The sequence below is a fragment of the Megalobrama amblycephala genome, linkage group LG1 (genome assembly GCF_018812025.1).
Source record: "Megalobrama amblycephala isolate DHTTF-2021 linkage group LG1, ASM1881202v1, whole genome shotgun sequence".
NCBI lineage: Eukaryota > Metazoa > Chordata > Actinopteri > Cypriniformes > Xenocyprididae > Megalobrama > Megalobrama amblycephala.
This window is the reverse complement of record NC_063044.1, coordinates 9,107,200-9,128,992: the sequence shown is the minus strand read 5'-3', so window position 1 is coordinate 9,128,992 and position 21,793 is coordinate 9,107,200. Positions and strand designations below refer to the sequence as shown.

At 37.9% G+C, this 21,793-nt stretch overlaps 1 protein-coding gene and 1 long non-coding RNA gene across 2 annotated transcripts in view; one reads left to right on the top strand and one right to left on the bottom strand.

Moving 5' to 3' along the window:
• The window catches only part of LOC125280859 (gastrula zinc finger protein XlCGF57.1-like), a 1,316,469-nt gene that overhangs the window by 779,820 nt on the left and 514,856 nt on the right, over positions 1 to 21,793 (bottom strand). The gene's annotated exons all lie outside the window — the stretch shown is intronic.
• Positions 7,957 to 20,656, top strand: LOC125243842. The gene is made up of 4 exons (XR_007179144.1): positions 7,957 to 8,851; positions 14,795 to 14,998; positions 16,194 to 16,331; positions 19,068 to 20,656. It is a non-coding gene; the product is annotated as an uncharacterized LOC125243842 (long non-coding RNA).

Genomic DNA, 21,793 nt, shown 5'->3' with positions numbered 1-21,793 from the left:
ACGAAGTCCAATCTAATAGTTCTCAGAAAATGAACTGTAACTTAGTGAATACTACTGACAAAAAAATTACACTTATGTCTAAAGAAACGTTGAAATGTCAGGTTTTAAATCGTGTAAGTCAAATCGAAAACAAACCTTCAGTGTTTATGTAATCTGTATGAAAAGAGAGCCATGTCAGAAGTCCGTGATTCAGCTCATTACCCACTAATGCAGCCACGCCCACGGAGCCAGCGCTATTCAGAGGCTAATTCAGAGGCAACACATGCATACATCGTCTCAATCGTGTATTTATTGTCTTGAAAAGTGTTTATCTGGATGTAAAAGCCATAGTTAGCGACCTCTGGAAGACATGCAGTTAGTTCCTGTTTTCTTTTCTTCTATTGATGAATTTTAGATGAGTTTTTGTTTCTTTAGCGCCCTCCGGCTGCAGTATGAATTGGAAAACACCATTCATGGAATAGCCTCTTCTTCTTTAGATGAATTTGTGGACTAAAAATGCACAGAGAGCGCCCTCCGGCTGCAGTATGAATTGCAAACACCAGCGCTCATAGAGATAACAATGAATATTAAATAAAAATAACTCCTCTGTATAGAAAATTGTCATAAACATTTGAGAATCCAATATTTCTCCAAATGTGCATGCTTTTAAACTAAAAGCCTATATTCAGACTCTTTGCATCACAGAAATACATTATATTTTAAAGTATAATATAAAACCATTATTTTATATTAATAAAATAATAATATCTTTCTGTATGTTTCATATACCATGATGAGCTTGAGACATCACAGAAGTTTTTTTTCACAGCCTACCTGACTGAAATGCCTCATTAATATGCAAGTCATTTCAGGTCATTACTATGCAATTCTTTTGTCTTCTCAGGTGAGAATGGCCCATTATTCATGGTGATTCACGCCTTCACGCATACTGTGTTTCTTGGCAAAAAGTGTCTTACAAAAAATAAATCAATATATTGTTATACATGAAAGAGTAGTCAACATAATTTTTACATAATTTTGAAGCAAAAACTCTACTCTACAACCTCCAATACCCAGAAGTCTTGTGAACACAGATTTAATATACTTTTATTGGCCTTATTTCAGTGACTTAAGTTTTTTGTTTTTTCAATAACCACGCATAAACGTTATTCCTTCAAAAACACAAACATGTACATACATGTTCCTCACATATTATGGTAGCCTAGTTTGTGCTGAATACAGTGTAATGACACTTGTGTCATTAATATGTTTATGAACAACTGAAAAAAGCACAAATGTCAGGGCATGTCAAAACTTCTCCAGGCCCCAAATCAGCCTCAGACTCCAGAGGGTTAAACCAATACTTCCTTTGTATCAAACAAATGGAACAGGAAACATTAATTAACAGACCTAAAAGCACAACGGATCCACACAGACATCCCCTGATTAGGAATCCCTTTTGACCTGGTCACTTGTGACTCCAGTCACTGTTTAAACTCTGCTTAACCCTCAGGGGTCTGAGGATTTTTGGGGCCCTGGAGAAGTTTTGACATGCCCTGACATTTGTGCTTTTTTCAGTTGTTCATAAACATATTAATGTAAAAAGTGTCATTACACTGTATTCAGCACAAACTAGGCTACAATAATATGTGAGGAACATGTATGTACATGTTTGTATTTTTGAAGGAATAACGTTTATGCGTGGTTATTGAAAAAACAAAAAACTTAAGTCACTGAAATAAAGCCAAAAAATATATATTAAATCTGTGTTCACAAGACTTCTGGGTATTGGAGGTTGTAGACTAGAGTTTTTGCTTCAAAATGAGGTAAAAAAATTATGCTGCCTGCTTGTTCATATAAAACAATAGAGGGATTTAAATTTTCTAAAACATCTTTGGTCAAGAAACACAGTATGCGTGGAGGCGTGAATCATCATGAATAATGGGTCATTTACACATGAGAAGACAAAAGAATCGCATAATGACCTGTAATGACTTGCATATTAATGAGCTCTTTCAGACAGGTAGGCTGTGAAAAAACCCTCTGTTGATCATGTCTCAAGCTCATCATGGTGTATATAAAACATACAGAAAAAAACAGCAATACTGTGAAATATTATTACAATTTAAAATAATGGTATTCTATTATATTCTTTAAAATATAATGCATTTCTGTGATGCAAAGTGTCTGAACAGTTATGTTACCTCTATGGCATTTTATATAGGCTTTTAGCTTAAAAGCATACACATTTGGAAAAATATTGATGGATTCTCATGTGTTTATGTCAATTATCTGTACAGAGGAGTAATATTTATTCAATATTTATTATCACTATGAACGCTGGATACTGTTTTCAATTCATATTTGCAGCCGGAGGGTGCTCTGTGCACCTTTAGTCCACAAATTCATCTAAAGAAGAACAGGAACCAGGAACTAACGTCATGTCTTCTAGAGGTCGCTAACCATGGCTTTAACATCCAGATAAACACTTTTCAAGACAATAAATACACGATTGAGACGATGTATGCATGTATTGACTGAATTTGCATCTGAATAGCACTGGCTCCGTGGGCGTGGACGCATTAGCGGATAATGAGCTGAATCACAGACTTCTGACATGGCTCTCTTTTCATACAGATTACATAAACAGAATTTTTGTTTTCGATTTGACTTACACGATTTAAAACCTGACATTTCAATGTTTTGTTAGACATAAGTTTTTTTTTGTGTCATTAGTATTCACTAAGTTACAGTTCATTTTCTGAGAACTATCAGATTGGACTTCATTCAGAGGGAGACGAGAGATCACGCATCATGTTAGTTTTCTTTATTTTGCAAAAAGCACAACATTTTGTTTTTACTCTGAGTGTACAGAAATAAAAGAAGATATTCCACAGATTAAAATGGTGTATAGCTCTTAAAGGGGCTCTATGTAAGATTTTTACTTTAATAAAGCATAAAAATACTCCAATGTGTTTGCAGATATTTAAGAAACATGCTAAGTTCACCTACTTGTTTCTCAGAAAAACAATGCTACGACCAGATATTTTACTTTGAAAATACGCGTTCCGTGTCGGAATGTCTGTTTTTGTTTTGGTCTGTGCGAAACCATGTGCTGTCAGTTTATCCAATAGTATTTCGACATCACAGGTTGCCAGTTGACGGAAAACACAGCGTATTGCAACCATGGAAACCAGCAAACCGGGTCAGAGAATCAGGCAATAACGTCAGCTGCTGCGCGTTCCTGCTCTCTTCTCTGTCACGGTGAAGTGACACACACCCGCTGGTTCCCTGAGATACGGAACGAGTACTGGGATACATGTCGTGCCACGAGGCTGTGGCTTCAGTGTCGTCACTTCAGTCAAATGACCTGAAATCCTATGGCGAAGCGCCCGCTTATATAGCCATAAGTCCCGCCTGTTTTGGCGAGATTTTCTGCGCGCTTCTTCTCCATAGGCTCGCGCAGCTGGGCTGTGCCAGCATTGGTTCAAAAAGTTCTCAAGCTTAAACCAATAGCCGTGCAGAAAAACTGCGCTATTGAAAAAACGCTTCAGCAACGGCGAAAAAAGGAGACCTTTCCCCCATACGCAGTACTCATTCCGTATCTCAGGAACTGAGGTTACGTTCGTTACCAAGTACGTTTTGGAGTTGGTATGCTGGTTTGAACTGGTTTATGCTGGTCCTAAGCTGGTCCAGTGCTGGTCATAGGACCAGCATGGACCAGCATAGGACCAGCTCAGGTCCAGCATGGACCAGCATATGACCAGTTTAGAACAGATAATTTTGTGTAGGATTACAGTAATAAACAGTAATTTTATTAGGATAAGAAATTACTGTATTTTTCAGTTTTTCTATGTTTTGTCTTTTTCTGACAGTATTTTTCTGTTTTTAAACATTTTTTTTTTTTTTGGCACCCCTGCTGCTGTCTTCTTTCCTTCAATAATTCTGAATTGTTGCAAAATGCATTGTTTTCTACTACTGTTCTAATGGAAAATATGTTAAGTGTCAAATTGTGCCAGTTTTTATACAGCATTTTTTTTTACGTGCTTACCAGCATATTTATACAGCATTTTTGTGTGCTTACCCTCTATCTGTCCACTTTGTTAGGAGTTAGAGTTTCAGGTTTCAGTGTGCAGAACTTTCTGAAAGTGAAAAGCAAAAGGTAAAAGATAACATTCCTTCAGATCCTTCAGATTCCCAGCTCCATGTTGGTGCTTCTCCTCTTCAGTTCACTCATTTTCTTTAGGGTTCAGGTCAGGGGTCTGGGACGGCCATTGCAGAAGCTTAATTTTGTGCTCAGAGACACATTTTTGAGTTGGTTTTGATGTTTGTTTTGGATCATTGTCCCAATGGAAGATCCAATCATGGCCCATTACTGGATTTCTAGCAGAAGCGGTCAGATTTTGATTTTTTAACTGTTAGTATTTGATAGAATCCATGATACAATATATCCAAAAAGCTCTTTTTTTAGTTTCATCTGACCATAGAAGACGGTCCCGTTTGAAGTTCCAGTCATGTCTGACAACTGAATATCCTGGAGATTGTTTCTGGATGAGAGCAGAGGATTTTTCTTGAAACTCTCCCTAAACAACTTGTGAGGATGTAGGTGCTGTTTGATAATTTTTTTTGTCTTTCTGAGACTCAAGACTCAACTAATCTCTGCAATTCTCCAGCTGTGATCCTTGGAAAGTCTTTGTCCACTTAAACTTTCCTCTTCACCACGCATTAGAGCGATTTAGACCCACATCCTCTTACAGGAAGATTTGTAACATCTTTAGTTGATTGGAACTTCTTAATTATTGCCATGATGGTGGAAATGGGGATTTTCAATGCTTTAGCTATTTTCTTACAGCCACTTTCTATTTTGTGAAGCTCAACAATCTTTTGCTGCACATCAGAACTATATTCTTTGGTTTTTCTCATTGTGATGAATGATTAGGGGAATTTGGCCTTTGCGTTTCCTCATGTTTATTCTCCGGTGGAACAGGAAGTCATGGCTGGACAATTTCATGTTCATGATCACCCTGGTGTGCAAAAAAAAATGTTAATATGAGTGGGAATATACTTCAGAGATATTTTACTCAAGAATTTCTAGGGGTGCCAATAATTGTGGCCAACATGTATTGGAGAAAAACAATTATTACATAATGTGATTTCCCCCCACTTTCAGTTGTTTCACTTCGATGAATGATTAGGGGAATTTGGCCTTTGCGTTTCCTCATGTTTATACTCCTGTGGAACAGGAAGTCATGGCTGGACAATTTCATGTTCATGATCACCCTGGTGTGCTAAAAAATGTAAATATGAATGGGAATATACTTCAGAGATATTTTACTCAAGAATTTCTAGGGGTGCCAATAATTGTGGCCAACAAGTATTGGAGAAAAACAATTATTACATAATGTGATTTCCCCCACTTTCAATTGTTTCACTTCGATGAAAGGTTAGAATTTTTCGAATGAAAGAGCATAAGGAAAACAATGCAGATTTATCTTCACAACTGCCTTTGCTCATATTTAAAAAGGGTGCCAATAATTGTGAAGGGCATTGTATATGGCGGAAGAACTTCTGAGGTGTGGCGAAATGCCCATTTGTTCTCTTCTTATTTTATTTTTTTCTTCTGCTTATGTTATTCATGGTGGCTGTATATTTACATATTTAAACAATCTGAATGAAAATAATAACAGAACCATGTTGAATGTTGAAGAAAACTGTTTAATGCAATAAAAGCCTTAAAGAAAATGTAAATGGCATGAGAGGCAAAAAGCAAAAATGAAAATATCCTGGCTCCACATCTGGTTGGGAGTGAGAATGTGTTGCTCACTCACAGTGTATAAATATGACCAAATGACTGACATTTATTTAATCCTCTTCCTCATCCTATCTCAGAGACTTGGAATACTGAACATGCACCTACACTGGCTAATATTTTTTCTTGTCACATTGAGTAAGTAAATATTGTTTAATGATTACACTTTACAATAAGGTTCAGTTTTTTAACATTAGTTAATGCAGTTGTTACAACAGAGACACAGAGGCAGGGGTAAAAGCAATCCAGGTAAGTTTATTTCACAATTAGCAGAGCACAGGGTGATGGTAAGCAGGTGTGTAGTTCTTGAGAGAAGGAGAGAATGTAATACTGTCCTGATTTTGTCTTGCAGATGCTGGCGGAGAGATGCAATGGAGGGAGATGACGGAGACACTCACACACACAGGCAGGTAGGCACACGGGGAGAACAGGAGACGAAGGAGATGGAGGAGATCGCTGGAGCAGGTAAGTATGTCGTTGGGAGTCCTTAAGGTAAGCATACATGTGTAGTAGTGCAAACGAGACCGGACAGTGAATGTGTGTGAGTGTGGTGGTTTTGTAGTGGTAGTGATTGCAGTGCTGATGAGTAACAGGTGGCGGTGATCAGTACGCTGGTGATTGAGTGCGTGGGTAAGGGAGTGAGGTGGAACCTGACGTGTCTGTGACAGTACCCCCCCTCCCACGGCCCGCTCCTGAGGGCCGCGGACCCCGACGTCATGGTGGTCTTCCTCTAGGGCGTGGGGCAGGTCTGTCTGGGTGGTTGGCGTGGAAGGTCTGTAACAGGATAGGATCAAGGATATCATTCTTGGGAACCCATGAGCGTTCTTCGGGGCCGTAGCCCTCCCAGTCGACGAGGTATTCGAGTTGACCACCACAGCGCCGGGAGTCCAGGATCTCGTGAACCACGTAAGCTGTGCCATCCTCCAGGATGAGTGGAAGGGGGGGCTCGGCAGCTGTCACGTCAGGTTTTGTGGAGGGAACAACAGAAGGGTGGTGAGGCTTTAGCAGTGATACATGGAATGTAGGGTGGATTCTACTGTACTGTGGAGGGAGTTGGAGTCGGTAGGTGACGGGGTTGATCTGCCGGATGATGGTGAATGGGCCAATGAAGCGGAGACTCAGCTTCTTGCAGGGCAGACGCATCCTGATGTCCCTGGTGGACAGCCAGACCTTCTGCCCCGGTTGATAGACAGGAGCGTCGGAGCGCCGAAGGTCGGCTGCCATCTTGCGTCTGCGCAGGGCTCTCTGCAGTTGGTGGTGAGCTGAGTCCCAAACCCTCTCGCTCTCCCGGAACCAATAGTCTACTGCAGGAACGTTGGAAGGTTCCCCATCCCAGGGGAACAGTGGGGGTTGGTAGCCGAGTACGCACTGGAAGGGTGTTAGTCCAGTTGTGGCTTGGCGGAGGGAGTTCTGTGCGTACTCGGCCCAACCCAGGTACTGGTTCCAGGAGTTCTGGTGGCCGTGACAGAAGGTACGCAGGAAGCGGCCTATCTCCTGGATCTTCCGTTCCGTCTGCCCGTTCGACTGAGGATGGTATCCAGATGACAGGCTGACGGTCACACCCAGGAGGGAGAAGAAGGCCTTCCAGACGTGGGAGACGAATTGGGGTCCTCTGTCGGAGACTATGTCTTCAGGAATTCCATAATAACGAAAAACATGATTAAACATCAATTCTGCAGTGGCCATGGCGGTAGGTAGACCCTCCAGGGGTATCAGACGGCAGGACTTTGAGAAGCGGTCTACCACCACCAGGATGCACGTGTGACCGTCAGACTCAGGGAGATCGGTGACGAAGTCCACTCCCAGGTGTGACCAGGGTCTCTCAGGAACGGGCAGAGGAAGGAGCTTGCCGATTTTTTTTATTTTACAATTTACAATTTACACCCATCACAGGTGTAGCGTGCAAACTCAGAATACATCAGTTATATACCTCAGTTTAAATAAATTATTGTGTGTGGTGTGGGTTTCAGGGATGTTTAGATGACTATAAAAGAGTAAACATGATCACTTTTCTCTAAAATATTTAGCTATCAGATCTGTTTAAATGCTTCAGTTTGTTTTCATATTATATTAAAACAAATTGAAGCATTTAAACTGATATAATACATATCAGTTTAAATATACTTCACGATTATATTATATTTTATTATATTATAATGTATGCCTAATAAAAATGTATCTCACTGGGGGATTGTTTAGGGCTCTTTGCCACTAAAAATCTTGAAACCTCCTGGTATAGAAAATCTGGGAAATTCATAAGCAAATAAACATGTAATTTTTATAGTTTAACACTGTGTGTTGCTAATAATTGACTGTGCAAAAACACATTATGGTTGTCCCAAACCATCAGTGTAACTGCTCATATTTCATATTCATAACTTGCATTTGAAAGCACATCTGTTGCCATTTTTCAAATAAATTACTTTTTTTCATGGTGACACAAAGAATTGTGGGATATCTTTAGCAACAAACGCTATTCCTCATGCCTCTTTCACATTTCTGTGAAAGAAGGTTTCATTCGAAGGGTGCATTCACTTTTTTTAAATGAGACAGATGAATACCTGATATGATTTGAATACCTGCTGTCTTCAATCATCATGTCTTTAATAATCAGTGTTAATTTATATTTTATCCATTTAGCATCAAGACAGAATTTGGAACAAAGGAGTCTCCAAATGTGATGTTGTTCAATTTTGGCTATGCAGTCTCATTTGAAATGTTATCTCTGACCACGGCCTGTAAGATGGATCTCCACAGGTTTCCCTTCGACACCCAAAGCTGCAATATAACACTTCAGTCTACATCATATTCAAGTACATCTGAAACAAACACAAGATAACATGGTTTATTCTTCTAAACTATTTGAATTTAATATTAAATAACACAATTTTAATGTCTGTTACCACACATCATGACATTGCATTGGATTTACTAACTAATAAATTGAACATCACCTCTGAGTCGAAGAAATTTCAGGCCCAGGGAGAGTGGGAGCTCCTCGAAATAAACTACACTAAAGCTACCCTGGCTAAGTGGATTGAAGTGGATCAGCTGATATATCAGGTATATACTTCAGTGATATATCAGGTATACAGAGCAGTGTACGGAGTGTAAGCCAATATTAAATATATCAATAAAATGATAAAAACAAAAACCAAAGAACAACTAGTTAATAAATTTGTGAAAAATATGTGCTAAAATTGAATTCAGTTAATAAATTTTCATTTTAACCCTTAAAAAAGGCAGGGGCATATACCTTCTAAATTAATTTCTTTAAAAAAAAAAAAAAAGTAATGTATTTTCCAAAACATAAGACTCCAATAATACAATTACATTTTTATTTATTAAAATTTCATTTTTGTTTGTTTGTTTGTTTGTTTTACACCAAAGAGTGGAGTTATAGTATAGTATAGTATAGTATAGAATAGTACACAGTATTTTATCTGTTTGTTTGTTTGTTTGTTTTTTCTATTTAATTTTCATTGTCAACATGAAAATTCTATGTAGCTGTTGCTCTAGAGAATATATATATATATATATATATATATATATATATATATATATATATATATATATGGTTCTCACACCAGAAGGTGCACAGATGATGCATTGAAGCTGTAAATGTGTAGGGAAATGGATGACTATTAGCATTAACTTATTTATCAATAGATTTGTTCAGCATTCAGTTAAATTTGTTTGAAATAAACCTTTCATATTAATTAGATTATTCTAAGGATCCAAATATTCACTTTTTATGGTGACTGAGAAGAGTAAAACAAATTGCAATACTGAAAACAAAATAACAAATCCAAAAACAAAATGACAAATTGTAAACACAATGGCGAGTCTAAAAACAAAATAACAATCCAGAAAAACACAAAGACTAAAAGCTTCATGGCTACTCATGTAATATTGCTCATATACAACAGTTTATCGGCACATGTGTGTAAATAAATAAGAAATAACAATGGATTATCTTTAAAAACCATCTTTTGTACGAAACTACTTTCTTCCTCCACAGATTAAAATGTCAAGTTGCAGTTTAACAGTAGAGCCTAAGCTTCTGTTACTAATTCTAAAACTTCACTTTAGAACTAGTAACAAAGGAACGTTGAGTTAATTCAATGAAACTCATTGTAATATGTAGAGTATTATAAAGCTGTTAGTTCCTGTTCTTGATTCTCATTGGTCAATAGCTGTGTTTTATTCACTATAAAACAGTTCACCCAATGGTTTAGGGTATCACTACACAACACCTTTAGCAACCACTCTTTGCAAGGTAAACTGTCTGTTCTCAATTGATATTGTTCATTGAAGCTTACTGTATTATGTAGATTACTAAAAAGATCGATTGAGCGAGTTTATTACCTGCATTCAGATTTAGCATTTTCTTTCAGGTCAGTCCTATGTTCATAATAATAAAAAATAAAAAAATCTGTTTAAATGTCAATATCTTGTCCTTTTTAACAGTTAAGGGGTTTTCCCGTGACTGACAGTAGCTAGTCAAAGCATTTGTCAGTTGTGTCTTGTTCCATGTTCACAACAATTCAGTCTTTTCAATATAAAAGTCTTCGCTTCTGAGTGACAAACTCATAAAGACAGTATTTGCCGCCATCTAATGCTATTTTTTTCTGGCGGAAGGAAGGTTTTTAGTGATTTTACTTTATGAAAGTTCCATTGATACATATTTTTGGCTTTAATATTTATATTGTGTGGTTAACAGTTTTATAAAAGCAATAAGGTACTCGAGGCTGGTGCTGTATCATGAATAAGTCACTGATGAAGGGGTTGCTTCGCTCTTCAGCTGTGACTAATTCATGATACAGCACCAGCCTCGAGTACCTTATTGCTCACTTATGAGAGAGATCGCCTGAGCGAGTTTATTACCTGCATCTAGCTGATATTCTTCAGGTCAGTCTTAAGACATGCCCATGACAGCTCTAGTCAATGCATTTGTCAGTTGCATCTTGTAAGCTGTATAAAGTAGCCTACAAACAATGTCGTTGTTTCCTTGTTTCAGTCCATTTCAAAATAAAAGTCTTAAAGACTGACTGACTCATAAAGACAGTCTTTGCCACCATCTCGTGGCGTATTAAAGGGTTAGTTCACCCCAAAATAATGTCATTTATTACTCACCCTCATGTCATTCCACACCCATAAGACCTTCATTCATCTTTGGAACACAAATTAAGATATTTTTGATGAAATCCGATAGCTCAGTGAGGCCTCCATAGCCAGCAATGACATTTCCTCTCTCAAGATCCATTAGTGTACTAAAAACATATTTAAATCAGTTCATGTGAGTACAGTGGTTCAATATTAATATTATAAAGTGATGAGAATATTATTGGTGCGCCAAAAAAAACAAAATAACAACTTATATAGTGATGGCCGATTTCAAAACCCTGCTTCAGGAAGCTTCGGAGTGTTATTTGTGTCCTTCATCTAGACATGACGATAACGCAGCCCTGACGTTTCAACTAAACAATCCCCTGCGAAGGCTTATTTCCCTGTCCTTTCCCTATGTATAAAGAAAATGTTATCAAAATTATTCCAGTTCGCATAGATCCGCGGACACAACAAATTTTCTGTATTATGCAGACCAGTAAAGTAATTTGGCAATATCACTTTTTTTCAAAAAAGACCAAGCTTCTGCACACTCAAACCTATAGACTAAACACATAAATGAACAGCAAGAATGCATTAAGGTATTCGGTTTTCAGTAAGAAAGGTGTCCTTTAAGCGGCCCCTAAAGTAATAATTAATACATTTTACAACGAAAGTGATTCAGTCAAAAACCAAGTTTAGCTCTATAAGAATTTTTGTATTGTCACTGCGAAGCTGCTTTGAAACAATGTGTATTCTGAAAAGCACTATATAAGTGAAGATGACTTGACTTGACTTGTGTCGAATCATTATTCGGATTCCGTGTCAAACCACCAAACTGCTGAAATCATGTGACTTTGGCGTTCCGAAACGCTGATTTGACACACAAGATTCATAACGCTCCAAAGCTTCATGAAGCAGTGTTTTGTAATCGGCCATCACTATAAAAAGTTGTTATTTTATTTGTTTGGCGCACCAAAAATATTCTTGTTGCTTTATAATATTAATATTCAACCACTGTACTCACATGAACTGATTTAAATATGTTTTTAATACATTTATGGATCATTTATGGAGAGTGGAAATGTAATTGCTGGCTATGCAGGCCTCACTGAGCCATCAGATTTCATCAAAATATCTTAATTTGCGTTCCGAAGATTAACAAAGGACTTATGGATGTGGAACGGCATGAGGGTGAGTAATTAATAACATTATTTTCATTTTTGGGTGAACTAACCCTTTAATGTAACTTTCGCTGAAGTCAAAATCACAAAATGACTCTTTCACAATGCCAAAAAACATGGCATGTTATTTATATAAAATATTATTTATTGAATAGTAATATTTAAATTAACAGCAATATCCATTTTAACAGTATTAGAAGTAAAATAGGAAATAAACACAAGCAAACAGTTCAGTCAAACGAACAAAAGCAGCGCTCTAGTTAGTACAGGATTTTATTTCAATGTAAATATAAAGTTATGAAACTTAATATAACCATTAAGCCAAATCTATTAGCTCTGGAACAAGTAATAAATTAATAAGACCAAAGATTGCCCGTTGCTCTTTGATATACTGAAAACGAAAGCATTAAGAGCCAGCTGCAACCCAGCCAACATGTTCATGTGGGCCTCATGTGGGTTTTTGATGGGCTTTCACTTGGGCATGGGCAACCCAAGTGGGGCCAGTAGAATTTTGTCCGTTGGCTCCACACAGGCCCCATGTGCATTAGCCCATGGGGCACATGATGGGTCCATAGTGGGCTCTAAGTGGGGCCCATTTGTGTGTTCATTATAGGGTCCCACATGGGTCACATATGGGTTCTAATAAATGGGGCCAATGTGGGCCACATACAGAACCCTTACGGGGCCCAAAAGGGTGATAACACTGGACCCACAAATGACCCCTCTATGGGGTTTTAGTGGGACCACAGTGGGTGAGAACTGGGCCCCATTTATATTTCTTTTTTATTCCTGAAATTAATGTGCTTTAATGTGATCATTTGCAAAAGAAACTTTCAAACCCTGCCAACTCTAAGTTATGTTTTAGTAAACCTGTACCTGACCTAATATAATTTAAATTACATGAGAAATATTTGTACTGTGAAGAAAATGACTTTCAACTCAGAATTTGTAAACCACCTTTTTATTGATCATAAGAAGAAAAATAAAAATAAAAGTACAATAAAACAGGAGAAGAGCATTGAACATTCTTCAGTCCATCACTCCTGGGTTGGGGCAGACCCATCAGCTTCATATCTAAAGAACAATAATGAGAGAAAAAAAACAGAAAAGGCAATTATTTTAAAATACTATCAAATCATTAACATGACATCATTAACATAACACTTTCTTAAAAAGCATGCATGATTATGATCAAGCCATGCCAGTACTTTATATTTCTGTCCAAATGTCTAACACTTAAAGGGATTTCTACTACTAAAAGGAATATGAACAAAAAGGAATATGAACAAGTTAAAGTTCAAAACAATGTGCCTGATATATAACAGAAGTGTGCTTTTGTAAAGTCATATTACATTACAAAAATAACACAACATAAAGAAGAGAAGGCCCTGAGGCCCTGTTATAAAATTCTTTGTTTTGGTCCTTGGACTGGGAATTATGCATTTCCATGGCACCACTATCAACGCCTAAATGAATCTACAGCGGTCAGGTGGTATAGCGGCCACGTGGTACATCTGAGATGAATGTATTAAGCGCGTGAACGCACCTCAATAACGTAGAAAATTATGATGAGTCAGTTAAAATAGTGAAAAGTCATATAATTAATTGCAGACTATGCCAAAATCAACATACTTTTTTTTTTTTTACCTGAGCTGCGTAGTTTAATTGCAGTTGGCTTTTGTTAAGTTTGTTCAAATTCAACTCTTACGTTACTGAATTAAAAAAAAAAATATATATATATATATATATATATAAAAAAAATTATACAATTATATATGAAAACAACATTACTGGTTAATATAAAATGAAATGTGCATATCTTACCTTGCGATTTTCGAGAGAGTAGGATGTTTTGAAGTGGATGCTGGCTTGCCAGTGGTGTTTTGGGTTTATCAATCATTGCCACAACGTCAATCATTGCATGACGCAAGTGCTTTTAGATTTTAGATTATAAGAAAAAAAATATTTTAATGAAGTGATTTTATATATATATATATATATATATATATATATATATATATATATATATATATATATATATGCTAAAAAAAAAAAAAATCTAAAAATTTAATATATGTAAGCTGTTACCCATAATTGTATGAGAACAAAACCAACTGTAAAAATCTAAACTTTACAATTCTAAATAAAGCCCAAATGTGGCCCGTATGGTACCCTCAAATTAACAATGTGGGCAACCTAACTGGGCCCCAAAATGTATTCTAAAATGGGGCCCACATGCAGCCGATCAATGTGCCCACTCTGAACCCATGCCCAGATGATGCCCATATAGCCCAGATAAAACTCATGTGGGGCCCACATGGAAATGTTGGCTGGGAAATTCCCAAAGGACTGGCTGAGATGAAGCTGTTCTCTGCAGGTACATGAGTCCTGAACGTTCACTGACAAACTAGAGCTCACACTTCTCTGAAAGCGTCTAGACAAATTTTCAAATAGGCACTATGTTTACATAAAAAAATGCATATATGAGGTTTAAACAACTATATTCTCACCTAAAAGAAAGTCTTAAAACTACATTCCATTACAAAATTCAATTCAATATGACTAGAGAGCTCTCTAATTCAGTTTTTACTATTAAAAAATTACCAGTATTACTACTGGTAATTTTTCTTTTAATGCTCACCTCTATTTTATTTATGCATTCTCTTAGTGTTCTCAGTGTTCTCTCTCTCTCTCTCTCTCTCTCTCTACATGACAGATCACCATAAAAAGAAGACCTAAACTGTCATAATCATTATAGTACCGGTATTTTTCTTCCTTTTACTGGATGTGGCCTCCTTCATTGACACAAAAGAAGAAGACAAGCTGAACTTTAAAGTGACTTTACTCCTGTCTATTTCTGTGATGCTGCTGATTCTTAACGACACGCTGCCCTCTACAGCTGAAAATCTTCCTCTGATTGGTAAATATAACATAGACTTGATCATTTAATATTACTTATTTTATAAGAACGCAATCCTATAAATGAATCTCAAATGAAGTCACAACGATCTGTAACACTTTACAATAAGGTTAACTACATTAGTTAACATGAACTAATAATGAATTGCACTTATACAGCATTTATCTTTGTTAATAATCTTTGTTAATGTTAATTTCAATATTATATATACAAACCTGATTCCAAAAAATTTGGGACACTGTACAAATAGTAAATAAGAAAGGAATGCTTTTTGGAAAACTGGGACGCTATGTCATCCAGACTAAAGAGGACAAGGACAACCCAAGTTGTTATCAGCGCTCAGTTCAGAAACCTGCATCTCTGATGGTATGGGGTTGCATGAGTGCATGTGACATGGGCAGCTTACACATCTGGAAAGGCACCATCAATGCTGAAAGGTATATCCAAGTTCTAGAACAACATATGCTCCCATCCAGACGTCGTCTCTTTCAGGGAAGACCTTGCATTTTCCAACATGACAATGCAAGACCACATACTGCATCAATTACAACATCGTGGCTGCGTAGAAGAAGAATCCGGATACTGAAATGGCCAGCCTGCAGTCCAGATCTTTCACCCATAGAAAACTTTTGGCGCATCATAAAGAGGAAGATGCAACAAAGAAGACCTAAGACAGTTGACCAACTAGAAGCCTGTATTAGACAAGAATGGGACAACTTTCCTATTCCTAAACTTGAGCAACTCGTCTCCTCAGTCCCCAGACGTTTGCAGACTGTTATAAAAAGAAGAGGGGATGCCACACAGTGGTAAACATGGCCTTGTCCCAACTTTTTTGAGATGTGTTGATGCCATGAAATTTAAAATCAACTTATTTTTCCCTTAAAATGATACATTTTCTCAGTTTAAACATTTGATATGTCATCTATGTTGTATTCTGAATAAAATATTGAAATTTGAAACTTCCACATCATTGCATTCTGTTTTTATTCACAATTTGCAGTGTCCCAAATTTTTTTGAATCAGGTTTGTATGTCAATCATGGTGTTCAGGGCTGCTTGAGAATTACAGACAGGTGTGTTGGAGCAGGAACTGAAATCTGCAGCACCCCTGATCTACAGCATTATTTAGACACACACAGACATCAAGAATCAGTGTATGAATCTCTACAATGGTTATAGTTTGCTGTTTTTCACAGGGGTTTACTGCTGTGCAATTTTTTGTCTCATTGGCATCAGCATTGTGGAGACCATCTTTGTGAATTTTCTGAAGACTAAAGCAGCTGAGAAGAGATCAGTGGAAACAACAGCTGCTGTTACTGTTACTGGCCGAGATGGTAAGGGTTGACACGCCATCTGATTATAAGGAACATTTTCCAGTATTTTATACTTTTACTTCACAAAGTAAGGTTTATGAGTGAAATTAGAGGGTTAGTTCACCCAAGGTTGTTCCAAACCATTATAAATTTCTTTATGTTGAAAACAAAGGAGGACTTTTTGAAGAAAGTTTGTAACTAGGCCACTTTGGGCCACCATTTACTTGCATAGTATATATATATATTTTTTTCATACTATGGAAGTCAATGGTGGCCAAAAGCAGCCTAGTTACAAACTTTCTTCAAACTGTCTTCTTTTGCATACAGCAGTAAAAAATGTATACAGATCTGGATCTACTTGAGGGTGAGTAAATGATGACAGAATTTTCATTTTTCGGTGAACTATCCCTTTAAACTTAAGATTTCTTTGCTTGTCACATATGCAAAGAAAAACAAATAAAAATATAGCTGCAAGCATCAATTACGGGGCCAAGCACAAAAGAGGCACAAGAAGCCAGCCAACACGGCTGTGAGCATCAGACCAACTGCAACAGTGAGCAATTAAAGACCTATTAGGATCATTTTAGGCAAATGTACTGTAACCAATTTAGGCAAATTATAAAATTATAATTACTGTCAATAGTAAAGATTTACTGGTTTATCATTTTCGACCAATAGGTGGCGCTGTGACCAAATTAAAGTGGTATGGTCAGAGTGACACTTGCAAAGTTTTGTGTCAATATGTCAAAGCATTGCAGAGATACAGACTCAACAGTGATTTTGGCATCATGACCCGTCGCTGCAGTATAGGAAAATAATTTTGTCTATCACTAGAAATCCATAAGTTTTTGCCAGCATGGTCTGAAGATGATACGATTCAATTTTGGTGAAAATTAGACCATTGGTCCAGGGGGAGACTGAAAAAGTGTGATTATAAAGAAAATCAAAGTGAACACGTTTATATAAAGCTTTTTTTAAAAAAAAAAGCTATTAGCATTTTAAAAAATAGTAATAATAATAATAATAATTATAAAATTGTACCGAAAGGAGGCATTTTATATCACAATACTGTATTGTAGTTAATGTAAATTTCATATTTTGTTCAATTTTAGCACCACCAAGAGGCACAATCCCTCCAATTTATTTTTTATGGGTAACCTCCTCAGGGTGACCCCATACATGTGTGTGTCAAATTTGGTGAAAATATCTCATTTTGTTTTGGAGTTATAGACATTTATATGTATGAGATCATGGAAGACTTTGTTTTGATTTTTTTTTTTTTTTTTTTTGGTAATTCCTATCAAAATTTGTACATTTGGGCTGTGATATTTAATTAACCAGCTTATGTTCCGTGTTTCCTATGCTGGTTGCTGTCTCGATTGGACTAACTGTTTCGAAGATATTTGCATTCGTTTTTTAAGTTCTAAATTACCACGCTGCACAAACCGTGAGTCAAAACCTAGCATGTTTGGTATCGTTGGACTCAGCAAGGATTCAGGAATCTAAGGATATGACCGGTGAAAATAAGTCAACCAGATCAAAAGTTATAAGCATATGGAAAAAAGAATCTCCACTAGGTGGCGCTGGTCTGAAACTTTTCAGGCTCCGTCAGGGCATTGTGCTGATGACCCATACTGAGTTTCATAATGATACGCTAATGCGTTCATAAAATACAGCATTATAGCACAAAATTTAAAATGGCCAATATGGGAAAATTGGATATCATTAGACTCGGCATGATGCCCCGAATCTAATGAGAAATGTATGATTTTTGGACAACCCCATCAGAAGTTATAAGCAAAAATAGCCATATTTTGTATCTCCGGACCAGTAGGTGGCACTGCGCCAAAACGCTGCATATTGCCTCAGGTCATGCTTGTGATAACATGTACCAAGTTTGGTCTGAATATGATAAAGCATGGCAGAGATACAGCATTATGTCTATTTTCGCAAGCGCTTTGTAAAATTTGTTTGCGTGTTTTTCGAAAACGGTTTGAGAAATCAACTTGAATTCCATATCTTTTTGTCGGCATGGTCTGAAGATGATCTGGTTCAATTTTCGTAAAAATCGGAGAAACGGCCTATGAGGAGTTCGAAAAAGTATGTTTTTCAAAAATTCAAAAATGGTTGAAAAATATACTAAATCGAAGTGCAATCGATTCGTCTTGGTCCAAGGAATCCGAAGAAAATATTTTGTTTCTAACCCTTACAGTTCAAAAGTTACTAACAAAAACATGAGTGCAACTTTGGACAGCTGGTGGCGCTAGAGGGATTGAGTTAGAGACTCCAGATTTGCTATGGACACAGTTCAGACTATCCTCTAACTGTGTGCCAAATTTCACAGCTTTCCCGGAAGCGGTTCTATGGGCTGCCATAGACTTCCAGAGCGGAAGAAGAAGAATAATAAAGAAAAAGAATGCCAACGATTACAATAGGTGCCTTCGTACCTTCGGTGCTTGCCCCGTAATTAATCTATGAGTAAATTAGACTCCATGAAATAAATGAACATGTTCCAGCATCCTTGTGCCCCTAAAATTGTACAAATGATGGATGGATGGATGGCATTTAAAGTCTGAAATTCGAACATGTAAAACCACGTAATTGCGCATGAAACAAACCACTCTAAAGCCACATATGAAATTCATTTGTTTTTCTATAATGGATATCAAAAATAAAATATATATGAGGTTGTGCAGACAAAACCGTATTTATCCAGAGCCATGCTTTGCTTTTTTCCTCTCACAGACAGTGTAAAAGACCTGGCGAGTACTCCAGACTCAGTTAAAGATCAGAATGATAAGCATTCTTGTACCATCGACCTTCTGAAGCAGATACTCACTGAGGTTCAGGCTGCAACTCAACAAAACCAACGAAAGAAAACATCTCTGTGCTGGACCAGAGTGGCAAGAATCATAGATGTGACCTTCTTGGTTCTTTACATAATCACCATTATTGTGTTTCTGTCTGTGCTTGGGAAGTTTTGGCTTCCATAGAGAAGTCTTATACATGAGACACACAATACTATCTTTTATTCAGAATTTAAATATAGTTTACATAGAGTTTAACACAAGAATACACAGCAAAACACAAAGATGCAGACAGAAAACACGTATATTATGTATGTATGTGTGTATGTATGTATGGTTTGTTTGTTTTTTTTCACTTGAGCACCTGCCCCTCAAAATAGCTATATGCAGGTGATAATTAAATAAATAATATAATTATTTGTAAAAAGGTAAAACTGCATACTGTTGATCATCTTTTAAATAATTGCACTGTTTAACACTACAACTGTTATACCACACAGCAAAATCCCCAGTGTTAAATTAACTTCCCTCAGTGTACATGTGTCCACACTGAAGCAAAAAATAACTGAAACAGTGTTGAAGTTAATGGAATAATTAAAGGGACAGTTCACCCAAAAAAAACGAAATGATCCCATGATTTACTCACCCTCAAGCCATCCTATGTCTATATGGCTATCTTCTTTCAGACAAACACAATCTGAGTTATATATTAAAATATCCTGGCTCTTCCAAGCTTAATAATAGTAGTGAATGGCGCTCCTGATTTTTTCTGAGAATACTCTTTTGGTGCAAGTTGATTTGCGTTGGCTGTCTGCCGGAAGCTAATTATTTTAGTTTATAAAGATTTAAATATGAATATTTTTCTTACAAAAGCCCATTGTCACAGATCCCTTGTTCTCCGAACTCCATTTCCCATGATCCTCCTGTTCTCCACACCTGCACTCACTTCCCTCGTCATCTCCCCATTATCACTCATCATCATCACCTGGACTTCCTTGTTAGCACTCCCTATATTTATAGACTCACTCCCTTCACTCCTTGTCTGTTCTAAATGTTATATTGAATGTGTTGGTTGTTTGTTATGCTCCTGCTTTCATTAAATACCCTTTGATTGTGGATGTCCGTATACGTCTCGTCTCTACAACCCAGCACCCGTAACAGAAGAACAGACCAAAACTGCTGTATATCCACAAAAGAAGATTGGGATTTTCCTGACTCCCTTGCACCCCGAATCTCTCCGGGTGGAGGAAAAACTTTGCCGTGTGCAGCAGGGTGGCAGGCCGTTGGAGAGGTATATATCCTTTTAAATGGTTCTAATATTGAAGTGGATAAAATTCAAAAGAACCAGAGTCCTTGTCCAGCCCCATCAGCAGCTTATCGGGCATCACCAGCTCACCTCACCCCAGAACCCTGCACATACCGCCTCAACGGTCCTGCCTACTCCTGGCTGCCAGCTCCAGCCGCCGCCGCCGAGCCCTCAGCTCCAGCCGCCGCCGCCGAGCCTTCAGCTCAAGCCACCGCCGCTGAGCAAACCTCTCCAATCTCCGCTGAGCCCTCTCCAGTACCAGTGGGGATTTTAATCGCGTTTGAGGGGATGGACTGGACCCCTTTTCCAGCCCTCTCCGAGTCCGCTCCAGTAGCTGCCAACGAGTCCGCTCCAGTAGCTGCCAACGAGCCCTCCGCTCCAGTCTCAGCCGCCGAGCCCTCCGCTCCAGTCTCAGCCGCCGAGCCCTCCGCTCCAGTCTCAGCCGCCGAGCCCCCATGCTCCACCGCCCAAGAGCCCACTCCAGCCCACAAAACAACTCCTTTTCCTAGACTTCTCCGACTCATCCTAAACCTCCCCAAGTATTTTTTTGGGGGGGGCCAAGTACCCATGGGTGGGGTACATGTGGGGCACACACATGGGGGTAGGGTTCCGCCGTGGCGGCCCACGTCTCCTGACCCGCCGTGGCGGCCCACGTCACGCCTACCGGGAGGGGGAGGTACTGTCACAGATCCCTTGTTCTCCGAACTCCATTTCCCCTGATCCTCCTGTTCTCCACACCTGCACTCACTTCCCTCGTCATCTCCCCATCATCACTCATCATCATCACCTGGACTTCCTTGTTAGCACTCCCTATATTTATGGACTCACTCCCTTCACTCCTTGTCTGTTCTAAATGTTATATTGAATGTGTTGGTGGTTTGTTATGCTCCTGCTTTCATTAAATACCCTTTGATTGTGGATGTCCGTATACGTCTCGTCTCTACAACCCAGCACCCGTAACACCCATCGCTTCGCTTCAGAAGGACTTTATTATTGATGATGACATCATCATCATGTAGTGGCCTGATTCACTGGTCTCATCCAGCATTATTAACTAGTCATAAATAATTTATTAATTTTTCATTAAAGTAAATCTGTGATGTGACAGCGTGTGTGATCCAGTAGTGCTGTTATAATCTGAAATGTTGTTGTTTAAACAGATATCAAGAATCAACATTTGAATCTCAAGAATGGTGAATCAAACAAAATGCATCCTGTTGCAGTGCATGAGCCACCAATTAAAACTTATCCATGGTTCCCTTCATGTAGTTGAATTGTCCTATTATTTTCATTAATTGTTCCTGTTTGCTTTCATTTTGCTGTTCATCTGTTTTGTCATTATTTTGATATATTGTCACCATTCTTGAAAT